The sequence below is a fragment of the Puma concolor genome, chromosome D1 (assembly GCF_028749965.1).
Source record: "Puma concolor isolate L17-30 chromosome D1, mPumCon1.1.hap2, whole genome shotgun sequence".
Taxonomy (NCBI): domain Eukaryota; kingdom Metazoa; phylum Chordata; class Mammalia; order Carnivora; family Felidae; genus Puma; species Puma concolor.
This window is the reverse complement of record NC_141676.1, coordinates 97,820,272-97,828,061: the sequence shown is the minus strand read 5'-3', so window position 1 is coordinate 97,828,061 and position 7,790 is coordinate 97,820,272. Positions and strand designations below refer to the sequence as shown.

General features: G+C 41.5%; 1 long non-coding RNA gene across 1 annotated transcript; it reads left to right on the top strand.

Moving 5' to 3' along the window:
* The first annotated feature begins 624 nt into the window (after positions 1 to 624).
* On the top strand, positions 625 to 7,485 carry LOC147576911 (uncharacterized). The gene is made up of 4 exons (XR_015240578.1): positions 625 to 700; positions 1,289 to 1,393; positions 2,166 to 2,274; positions 7,322 to 7,485. It is a non-coding gene; the product is annotated as an uncharacterized LOC147576911 (long non-coding RNA).
* Positions 7,486 to 7,790: the final 305 nt, after the last annotated feature.

Here is a 7,790-nt window from a genome sequence, read left to right as displayed (position 1 = left end):
GATCATGACCTGAGCTGAGTCAGATGCTCAACGGACAGACCCCTCTGGGCACCCTGGATCAATCTTGTTTTAACACATGATACTTATTTAATGTTAGTCATTTATTTCTGGAAGGTTGTTTTGGTGAAATGATAGATGTCATCTTCTGAATTGATGTGCGGTGCCACTAATACAATCCTGGTGGGTATGACGTTAACTCTAAATAATACAAACCTTAAAGTGGTATGCAAGTATGCCCTTTTGTGTTGGTGGCTCTTATTATTTCCCAAGAAACAATAGAATTTAGGCAACTCACAGATCTAAGAAGATGTCTACTGCAGCAATTTAGGATGGAAACAGTCTTCAGTAAACACAGCAATGTAAGGACGCGGACTAAAATTGAAGGATAAATCGAGCACTTATTAAAAATGAGAGAGGAGATTCAAGCCCATTGTGTAACTATATTAGCAATGTTTTTTGCCTGTGGTGAATTAGCAACTCAAAACTGAAGGTGTGCGTGTGTGTGTGTGTGTGTGTGTGTGTGTGTGTGTGTGTGCATATACACTATTACATGTGTCTGTATCCATTTATTATTATTACTTGTATTTCTTCTAAAGCTTTTATGTCATTATTTTCTTTTCTTCCAGGTCATAAGGGGACCACTGCCTTCCGAATGAATATGAGTATCTTCATGGAAAAAATATCTTGAGAGGAAAAAAAGGTTACTGAATTTATTATTTTTTAAAATTTTTCTGAAGTTTATTTACTTATTTTTTTTTTTTTTGAGAGAGAGAGAGAGAGAATGAGAGAGTGCGGGCAGGAAAGGGGCAGAGAGAGAGGGAGAGAGAGAGAATCCCAAGCAGGCTCCACACTGCCAGTGCAGAGCCTGATGTGGGGCTTGAACCCACGAACCGGGAGATCATGACCTGAGCCAGAATCAAGAGTCAGACGCTTAACTGACTGAACCACCCAGGTGCCCCCAAACCACTGAATTTATATCAGAAAATCCAGTGGAAGTGATCAGGACAGCAAAGTGGAATCACGGTCCTTAGGAGCAAGAGGGAATTAGAGATAGTATAGTCCAACCCTTCTTTTTATAGATGAGGAAATTGAAGTCTCTTGAAGTTAAAATAATTCATCTAAAGAAAGAGAGCAGGGTGGGTCCAGACATGGGTCTCAAACCCAGGTCTCCCTGTTTCAGGTGTAGTGTATTTTCTACAAAACCACTCTGTCTCTCAACAAGTAATTTTGTTAGCAGATGGTATTGCACGGAGATTTGTGAACTCTTCTTTATATTTGTCAACTCAAGAACTTTGGCTGGGTGTGCGGAATGGAGAACCCTTTGTTCTATTATTTATGGAGACATTACAGAACAGCTGGTTGGAGCTAAGGAAGCACCAAAATAATGTACCAGGTGAGAATCCTCCCTTGTTCTCCGAGATCCTGATGGTGTACCCCAAAAGACATTTTATCGCTGGTAATTCTGCGTTGTCATTTGGGACTAATCAGAGTGAAATCACGCACTGAATCATTGAGCTTTGTTATATTTAACACAACTGCTACCTTACCTTCTCCAAATGCATCCAGTGTGAATGTTATGAGTAAGGAAAAAGATTTTGGATGAAAGGGTTATGGATTCACATGAACATTAGGCATCGGTGGGCTTGTCTCCAGGAAGCTATTTGGACTGAATGACCAAAAGGCTGAGACCTGGTTTCCTGGAGCAAAATGAAGAAGAAAATGACAACAACAGTTCGCATGATTTAGGATTGAGGTACTTAATAACACAGCAACATGAGGGCTTTTTGAGGTGGTTTGTTTTGTTTTGTTTTGTTTTGTTTTTGCTTCAGTAATCAACATTGACTTCAACAGATTCTTGTTCGGTTTTGGTTACAAATATCTATGTCGAAATTTTCATTCATAAAGTTAAGTAGACAAAAGCAGGCATGCCGTATTTCTAGCACCATTTCTGTCCCCTGTCCCCATTCCTGACTCTCTGGTCCACTTCCCTGGCTTATCTGAATACGTTTGTATCTCAAGTCTTCCTGGTAGAGACGTGACCTTTGTTGAGTTTCCATCCTAAGGGGAGAAGAGCAAAGAGGCCACAAAAAACTAATATTTTCCTTTTGTATAACTCGTCTAATTTAATTCCCGATTGCCACCCTCATTTCCATCTTCATTTTTAGGCTAACCAATCAGAAGGCCATGGTCCCCCTTGGCTGCCTGTTTATCCAGACACCGGAAGAATTACTCAAGACCTAACTTTCTTTTTGTTGCACTTCTTAGGAGTACCAGGTAATAAATCAATTGGGCAAGGACAGATACAGAAAAGCAATATTTAAAATGACTTATGATGTAAAAGAGATGACTTTGCTATTATGTTTTATCAAAGGCAGCCACTAACAAGCATAATGTAATTCACAATGCTTAAGCAGGGTGACTTTAATTGCAATGGTCATTAAATTCACAGGACCATTAAATGCATTAAAGGAGGGAGCCAGTGAGCTATCATGAATGAAATAAGGCCCCCACTCACCCCACTTCACCCTATTTAACTGGAATTGAACTTAGTCCGGGTCTCTGATATGTCACAACCCTTGACTTCCTCTCCTCCTTTCTCTACAAAGTTGCTGTGGCTGTTTCAGAACAGCTCAAACACAGAAGCATTCAAGGGGAAAGAGAGGCAGACAGAGGTATTATCAAACGACATCGAAATGTACTAGTGGATTAAATTTTGCCTGTTATGTTTTATAGCATTTTCAGGTTTGAAGTCTACTCACATCTAGTTTTGATAAGTTTGTCGTCTTCAGAAGCTGACATAAGAAAAGAACTACTAGCATCAAAAATTTCCGTCTCCCCAGTAATGACAGAAATGTAAACTGAAACGTATCAAATTGATCAAAACTAGAAACACAATGATTTTTCCTATTGGCGGGAAGTGTATAGGGAAGTCGTCACTTTCTCACCTTGTTGTGGGACGTTAAACATGAATAAAAATTTCTGGAAAACTCTTTGGTACTGTGTATCAAAAACCTTAAAAAAGTGTTCTTATATATCGACTCAGAACTTGTGTATCTAGGAAATTATCATCCAAAACGATGAAGATTTAAGTATAAGGGGAAATGTAAAAAGAAATTGGAAATAATGCCCTAATTATCCCACACTAAGAGACTGAGTAAATAAAGTAACAGAGACAATAAATGAATATTATACACAGATTTAAAGCAGTGTCTTAGAAGTGTACTTACTGAGAAGGAAAAGACATTAACAACATAAAGTGATGAAATGTGTACCACAAAACTTTATGAATGGCATGGACCCATTTTTTAAAAATGTATTTTTTTTTTTGAGAGATAGAAAGAGAGCATGAGTGGGGAAGGGGCAGAGGTAGAGAGAGAGAGAGGGGGGTGCGGAATCCCAAGGAGGCTCTGGACACAGGGCTCGATCTCACAACCATGAGATCATGACCTGAGCCAAAATCAAAAGTCTGAGGTTTAACGGACTGAACTACCCAGGCACTGCTCTAAGAGCATATTTTTAACACATATCTACCTTTACATAGAAAAGAGTGGGGATTTATGTTCGTTTTTTTTTTTCTCTTCAATTTCATCTTTCAACATTCATATCTTTTCACCCTACTGTTCTGACATATTGGGGTTATTTCAGGGTTGTTGTTTTTTTTTTTTTTATTTTTTTTTAATGTTTATTTATTTTTGAGACAGAGAGAGACAGAGCATGAACAGGGGAGGGGCAGAGAGAGAGGGAGACACAGAATCTGAAACAGGCTCCAGGCTCTGAGCTGTCAGCACAGAGCCCGACGCGGGGCTCGAACTCACGGACCGTGAGATCGTGACCTGAGCCGAAGTCGGAAGCTTAATCGACCAAGCCACCCAGGCGCCCCTATTTCAGGGTTGTTTTTACGCAAATGCTCTTTCTCTCTTTTTTCCTGGGTCTTCTAGAACATTGTTCTCAACTTAGAACACTGTCTCTTCTGTCCTCCCTTTTGCACAACCACCTCATGCTTGGCCCAGGTCTCACGTTAAATATTTTCTACTCCAGAAATCCTTTCTTGACCTCTCAAGTCTGAGCTGGGTTCTCCTTCAACTCCTATTCCTATTCCACAGTATACCTTTTGTATCATTGTAAGGGCCTGTTTACTTGTTTGTATCATCCATTCTTTCTGGGAGGACAGACTGTATCTAGATCCTTATCTATATGTGGTCGTTTCTCTTCAAGATGGCCACCATCAAGTCCTTCCCTTCCTGTATCTGCGTGCCACACCCCCTGTGGAAAAGTGAAGCCTATTCCTTCCCTCACTTTGAATCTGGGTGGGCTTTAATGATTCACTTTGACTAAGAAAATGTGGTAGAAGTGATGTGCAGGGACTTCTAAGGCTTCCAGTTGGGTTTCTTGGAACACTTGCCACGGTGAAGTTAGTCATCTCATAAGGACTACAAATACTGTGAGATAGCCATGTTGTGAAAAATCCAAGCAAAGTGGAGAAGCCTCAGAATATGAGACATCCTGTGGGGGAAGGTGGAAGGGGGAATGAGAGAGCAAGATAGAGAAACAGATGTAGAGAGGCAGAGAGAGGCAGAGAGAGATAGAGAATGGCCAAGGAGCCCTGAGGTTCTAGACATTTGAGGGGAGATGCCACCTTTGAAGTAAACCCTCCAGCTCACCAAGCCAACAAATGCCAAGTGCATCCAGTTCAACCATTCCCAAATCCTTGACTCTCAAAACTCATGAGCAAAATTAAATTGCTGCCGAAGCAACTACATTTTGAGATAGCTTATTACATAGTAATAGATAACTAACTGTAACATCAGCCTGGCATATATTGAGCCTTCCATAAATACCTATTAAAGGAATGCATAATGGGAGTTTTTACTTCATTCCTCACCCCACCCACTTTCTTGTTTCCTTGTCATGTGAATCAACCATAAACCACAAAATCTTTTCAGTTTCAAGAGATCTGAAAATGGCAGATTATGGCCAGCTGACCAGAGAATATCTCTGATTTAGCCCAGTTCTGTACAAGTGTCCTAAATTCTTTCTGGCAGAGTAGCTTTTCCATGACAGCCTCTGTCTCATGGAGAAATGAATACTTATCTGAAAGCCTAGCGCCGGGGTAGAAGGAAACGGACACAGAGTACTTGATTTCTAATCTCTGTTTCTAAAGCTTGAAATGGTCCCTGGAAGGGTCTATCAGTTCACCTTAGCGTTCTCTGAGCTCATCATTGCCTGTTATTTGGGGAAGAAAAAACATTATGCCCTCTTTTTCTTCTTATAGCACAGTCTCAGGTTCTTAAGGTTAAGAGTATGGAAGGTCTTCATTTTTGTTTTAAATGAGCTTCTATAAGTTGAGAGGAAAATACCTCCTGGCTCATTATGACGTGGCAGGGAGTGGGGGCGTTGTACTAACATCCTTCACATGAGTGTTTCTTTCCAGTCTGGGCCACACCTAGGTTTTGCTTATGAAGCCGAGGGAGAGCAATTACTGTCAGTGATGTTTCTAAACTAGGTGAAGCATCTGTGTCTAGGATGAATTAGGTGTCCTGGATGGATGGAGTGAAATGCTCTTTAGTGACAAGTGGAGGATTAACTAGATGGTCTGGGATAACACTTTTTAACGCAAGAATTAAGTGGCACAAAGGGTTTCTTCTTGGTGGGCTGAGAGCATTGAGGATCGTTCCAAATCCTACCATTTTTGATCCCATTATTCCATAGGTATGTCCCTACATTCTAGATCCCCTGAGACCAAAGTAACATATATGGTGAATAAGCGAATTCATGAATGGATAAATGAATTCGATACATAGCTTTATTTTTTTTATGTGGTAAAATATGCATAAGATTTAATATTTTAGCCATTTTTAAGTTTATAATTTGGTGGCATTAAGTACATTCACAATGTTGTATAACCATGACCAGTGTCGTATTTCCAGAACTTTCCAACATCACTACAACTTGATTTTTTAATTTTTTTTTTAACGTTTATTTATTTTTGAGACAGAGAGAGACAGAGCATGAATGGGGGAGGGGCAGAGAGAGAGGGAGACACAGAACTGGAAGCAGGCTCCAGGCTCTGAGCCATCAGCCCAGAGCCTGACGCGGGACTCGAACTCACGGTCCGTGAGATCGTGACCTGAGCTGAAGTCGGACGCTCAACCGACTGAGCCACCCAGGCGCCCCAACAACTTGATTTTTAAAACACCTCTCGTAATTATTCAAAGGCTGTTTATTTATTTTTTCCTATTTCTAGATTCTGAATGTTTGATATAGCCAAATAACTGACTTTGAGATAAGTGCCTTATTTTCAAAATCCTCCACGGACGAAATCTTTCAGAAACGTGTTCCTTGGACTTCTCAATGTAGTGGTCAGGTCGGTGGTTTTAAATCCTCTGAGAAGAGTTAGCATCCAAAAGCCTACCAACGGCTGGGACACCTGGTGGTTTAGTCGGTTAAGCAACCGACTCTTGATTTTGGCTCAGGTCCACGATCTCATATTTTGTGGGTTCGAGCCCCGCATCAGACTCTGCGCTGGCAATGCAAGCCTGCTTGGGATTCTCTCTCTCTCCTCTCGCTGCCCCTCTACCCCTCTCAAAAATAAATAAATACACTTAAAAAAAATGAAAAGCCTGACAGCTGCAGTTGGCGAGTCATTCAGATCGGTTCCGTACTGGGGGTGAATATTGCTGTCCGCTCAGTGCCTATTCTCCTGCTGTCCCTTGCTAATGAACTCTGCGCCCCTGGCCACAGGGCGATTGTGGTGATCACGTGGTCCAGGCGGGCCGTTCCTAGTACCTCACTCACAGACCACAGTGATTGGTCCAAGGGATGGGCAAAAGATCCAAAACCATGTTCGGAATTTTTGTCGGGGGATTTTTCAAATTTCGGTTGGGAGAAGAGGGCCTTTATTTACACCTCTGGTTTTAGAGCATTTGGGATACAAAGTTGGAGTAGCCAGCAGCCATAAATGCCCGTCTGTTAGGTAAGATAGTTTGAGAGAATAAATCTAATGTTCGGAGGGAAGCAGAAATGAGAGATGAACAGAGAGACCTTTTAGAACATTTGATCCTTGGTTTAGTTGTCCCTAAGGCCATGTCTCCCCCTGCCTTTTATGCTGTTGGATTATTATTAATCCTCCCCGCTTTTGCTTAAGTTTTTTGAGTTGTGTTTCTGTCCCTTGTGACCACAAGTCCTGGCCGAAACAGCAGGGTTTAGAATTGTGGACAAACTAGATATTTCAATCAATAATATAGATGGAATCAGTGTTGGTACCCTGTGAGTTTATGGGATAAACCCATGGATAGTGTTTCCCATGTTCATCTACCCACAGGTCCAACCATTGGCCCGTCCAGCTCCGGTCCCATGGGGATCACATATGTGTGAGTACAAAGCGACATTTTATTGACTTATTCTTATTTTTTTAAATTTTATTTGTTTTTAATTTGAGAGAGAGAGAGAGAGAGAGCGAGTGTGAGTGGGGGGGAGGCATAGAGGAGAGAGAGAATCCTAAGCACATTCCACGCTCAGCATGGAGCCCAACACAGGGTTCCATCCCATGACCATGGGATCATGACCTGAGCTGAAATCAAGAGTCGGACGCTCAACCGACTGAGCCACCCAGGCGCTCCCAAAGCAACACCTTTAAATTGCTATAATGTTTTCTGTCTTCTGAGATCTTCATTGGCCCAAATTGTTAGCACGCCATTGCAGGGAACGGAAGGCACTGCATCCATTTAAGCAGTAAGAGATTTAATACAAGGACTTGGGTGCTTCTGGAATCGTTGGATGTGCTGCAGGAT